The following is a 4,872-nucleotide window of genomic DNA, read 5'->3' on the forward strand; positions in this document are numbered from 1 at the left end:
AATCAGAAACAAAGTTCAGAATCCTGGAATGAGTTTTTGAAATGATTGGCACAAAGCAACAACGAAAGAATTTAGCTCTGAAGTTATTCTTTTGGGTCTTTTGAGAGGTAACTGAGGCATTAAAATTCTGGACAGTAATTAAGACTTGAATCTGCAGAGCATGAAAGTGCAGAAACAAGGAAGCTGGAAATTATTTTGTATCAAATGGAGTATCAAAATTTAGGAACAGCCTTAGAACTAATGTGAAACTCAAGTTAAGTTCAGTATGGTGCTGAAACAAATGTATTCTTGCTTCCATGGCATCTGCAAAATAAGAAAGGAGAGATTCAGTAGAGAATCTGGACACAGAAAGGCAGAAACAGGGAGTTTTTGTAGCTACTGAAATTTGATTTAAATGGACTAGAATTCGGAATTTAATTGGTAGGTGTAATTCTACTAATGAAGCACTTGAGTATAGCGTCAATTATTCTGAAAAGTTGAAGGAAAGGGCAGCAATTGGAACTTAAGACAATGAGACAAGGAAGCTGGAAACAGATTCAGTATCACATGTGGTATTAAGTGTGTGCAAATTCTTCATCACTAGCTCTTAAAGTCCTTGGCAATTAATTGCAACTCTTGTATTTCCAGAAGCAATTGTTGTTGTTGTTTATTTCTTTTCTATTTCTTCACAAACTTGCTGGACAGATTTTGATAGTATCAAGTTGCTAGAATTCTGAAATTGCAGTAAGTTTTCTAATTGATATTATGAAGCTGAAACAAGATGAAATTGTTAAAATTCAGCAAAAAGGTACTGAGATAGAGATTATATTTGATGCATAGTGAAGTCATATGGCGTGCTAAACAAAGGGAATGTTGAAAGAAACTGCAGACTTAATTCTGTGAACTTGGCAGAATTACTTCTGTAAACTTGGCAGAAATCTGAAACCCTGGAATTTTGGAAAATGCAGTGCAGGAGACAGGCAGTTGATAATTGATGTAAGAGTTCTGAAATTTACAAAGTGAGTGTGATTCCTGAAATGAGTTTCTGGAATTGAAGAGTTTTGAATTGCAGGACAGAATTATGAATTGTTAAAAATGCTGAAAAGGAAAACTGTGAGCTGCTGAAATGTAGTTGCTGAAATTGTTTGGGGTAACTACACTGATATCAGAAGTTATCTTAGAGTTGAATTGGAACAGTTTCAGAAGTATAGAGATGACATGCAGAATATCAGAATTGAACCTAGTTTGTCTAGTTACTGAATTTACAGCAAGTGGAAGTTCAAATTCGAGTTAAATTTTTTGTTCAATCATTCAGATTTGAAGAGTATTTGAGTGGTATCAATCATGAGCAAAGGTTTTTAAGAACAGATACAAAAAAAAAAAATCTGAAGAGACCTTCACTGATCAATAGCTTGATACATGCACTCAGCATTCAGTTTTTGCAGCAACAGAAATTTCAAAAACCAGGGCTATCTATGCTGTTGTCACTGCCCTAGAATTCAGAAGTTAGCCAACCTTTCAACCATTTACTGGTCAGGAGTAAGTCTTTTGTGTGTAAAACTTTGAGGCTACAAGAAATGAAAGTGCTGAAAGTGAATTACTGAAGCTAGAAACTGAGTTTACAGTTTCTGCATTTTTCAGAAACTGGACATCAATTTTGTACCAAACTCTTTGAAGTAGCTCTCAAATCATTGAGAAACTCGAGGCTGCTAAACTTGGAAACATTAGAGAATCAAAAATTTACAGCCTTGGAGTCAAATTTCTGAGATCTATCTAGAAAATTTAAATCTGTTACTAACAGAATAGCAGAACAGCAAGTTTTACTTTGCTGTTACTAGTGCTGTTAGAGCTGGAATTTTACAGAGATGCAGGAATTCAGAGGTGGAAGTTTAGTATTTGTGAAGCTCTATTAGTATTTGGAGGTTGAAATCATAAATGTAGTAAACAGAAGCCAGCCAAGGAATTAGCTGTGAACTGCAGTATCTGTTGCATAGCTGAAGTATTCTGCAGTAATGAGATTATTTATTGGGATTAGATGTCAGAGCTTGATCAGTGAAGATTTTGAGAGATTGATAATTACTGCTATCTTAATCTGAATTTGTTGAAGTTCCTGGTTAAATGCCGCTGATCACTCTAACTGTTGAGAGTTCATAATATCCATCTTCAAATCTGGTTTATGAAAGTTCAAAGAATGAAACAAGGAATTCAAATAGTTTTTAACCAAGCATATTAAGTTCTTTGCAACTTTTTGATTTGTGTGTGCCAGTTTTGTATCAATTTCCATTGGGTTGCTATAATCATTGAATTTCAAATTTGGATTGATGATTGTTCACCTTCCGAGTTCAAAATTTAATCTGCTAATTCTGAAATCGTGTTGCTGAGATATAATGTTATGGGCTAGGGAATGCTTCAATTTCAATGCTCTGTTAGTGCAGAAATTGTGCAATTCTGTAACAAATGAGAGCTGGCCAGTTAACTTGAAATGTATTCCCTTTTACATGAAGATCAAGTGTTAAGTATATGGAATGGGATTAGTGAAATCAAATTGGAGAGGAAATGTTTTGAATTTCGAATTAGAAGCAAATGCAGTAATGCAGAAATGGAGTTTGCTGCTGTACATATGTAATCTATCAAGCTGCTGGGAGACAGAGCTGTATCTGCTGAAGCTGTTTTCTGATTATTGAAAATGCAGTACAGAATTCAAGAAGTTGGTATGAGTTTCAAGAGATTATTCTAGAATTTTGTTGCTGTCCATTTACTCGGTTGGAAATTTTCTTGAACATGCAGAATTGAAATCACTTCCAACATTATCTTACAGGATTGCTGAAGCCAACCTAAGCAGGGATTGATGTAGGAATAAATCGTTGAATTGCTGGCATTATGTACCCTTTGCAGATTCGAAAATCTGGAACCAAGTGTCAAACTGATAGGACCGATGATCTCGGCTAGAGAGGGGGGGGTGTGAATAGCCGACCCCAAATCTTCGTTTTTCTTCCTACGATTAGGGTTAGCGCAGCGGAAATGAAACCGTAGAAACGAAAAGGAAGAAGACAAACCTCAACACGCAGCGATGTAACGAGGTTCGGAGATAAACTCCTACTCCTCGGCGTGTCCGTAAGGTGGACGAAGTCTATCAATCCGTCGGTGGATGAGTCCCCGGTGAACCGGCTAATATAAACTACTTATGGGTGGAGAAACCTCGCCACAAAAACTTACAACAACAAGAAGGAGTACAGGTACAGCAAGAAGCAAAATACAATACAACTGTAAAACCTTTCCTTCTTCATTTGGATGAAGCCGATGAAGTTCCAGCGATGCTCTACAATAGAGGACCAGCAGAGTGAGCTCACGACGCAAGCCTTCATGAGAGCGAGCTCGAAGCTCAAATCGGCACCGGGAAGCGGACGTGCTTTGGAAGAACGAACATTTTGCAGAAGCCCTCACCTTTTATAGCTGCACGTCCACCGCGAGCAATGGAGGAAGGAGATACCCGAATCTCAACGGATATACGGACCGATCGGGACATATCCGATCGGTCCAGAATTCCTCTCCCGGGACTCGAAGCTTCGACGGTCCCGGGACCGATCGTCAGGTCTGCTCGGTCCCGGGGACGTCACCGCATCAAGTCTTCCTTTCCGATCTTGCTTTCGGCCGTTGCATGATCCCGATCAAAAACAAAGATAGGCATATCGTTGTTTGATCGGTCACTAAACCGATCGGATAACCCGTGTCCGGATCGATCCTCGACGATCGTGGTCTTTTGCGACCAAGTCCCACGCCTTCAAACCAATATCCGGTCAACTTGACCTATTGGTATCTCATGCTTAGCATCCGCCACGACTCGCTAAGACTCCCCACCAGTGTCCGGTCAATCCTTCACCCACTTGACTTCCTCTTCGTACAAGTATGTCTGACTCCTTGACCTTGACCTTCTCAACACGATGTCCGATCACCCTTAATCCATCTGGATTTTCCTACCCGCTCACCTCAACTTTCAGGCTTCACTTCACCACAGACCCTTCACTTGCCCTAGCTTTCACCTAGGGACTTTCACCTCACTGAGACTTTGCCTGGCTTCACCACCAGACTTTCCATACCGCCAGACCTTTACGACCACGCACTGATCGCCTGACTCACTCTGGACTTCCTCGAAGCCGGCCCACCACTTCACCAGACTTTTCCACTCGTCGGTAGTCACGTGACTTTGATTTCAATGAGTCACTGTGACTTTCCAATGACTCACTCACTGACTTTCAGAACGCCTAACATCCCGCTAGACTTCCCAGTCAAGTATCTCGACCTTGACCTACTCGACTCTTCTTCATCTAACCGATCGCACTCAAGTCTCCCGTCGCGCATTATCCATCCCTTCATGTCTTTCGTCTTTGTCAAACATCGAAACCATGACCAAGGTTTACGCTGTCAACTTCAACCTTGAACCCATTACTCGAATCAAAACAATCTCCCCTTTGATGTTGACAATACCTTTAAGTTAGGCTAATCCAATAGTCTCAACTTTTGCCACTAGGTAATGAAACATAAGTTACAACCTTACATTCTCCTTCTAAGAAGGTGAAGGCCTAACTTAAACCCTTCATTCTCCCCTATTGGCACACATCAACAAACTCTCCCTGAAGAGTAAGTTACCGTTGTTCACAACTTCACCTGATCAACTCTCCCACTAACTCAATGTTCTTCCTTGAACATTCTCTGACCATTCTCCCCGACACACATCAAAAAGAGTGAATCAAGGTCAAGAGTTTCTTCCTAATGAAAGTCTCATACCTTTCATTGAAACCCTTAATTTCCCCCTTGATATTAATGTCAATAGTTAACTTAGTGATAATCCCATATCACTCAAGTCTTTAGAAGTAAAAACTCCCCTAAAAGTCA

This window comes from Zingiber officinale, chromosome 1A, assembly GCF_018446385.1.
Source record: "Zingiber officinale cultivar Zhangliang chromosome 1A, Zo_v1.1, whole genome shotgun sequence".
Taxonomy (NCBI): Eukaryota; Viridiplantae; Streptophyta; class Magnoliopsida; order Zingiberales; family Zingiberaceae; genus Zingiber; species Zingiber officinale.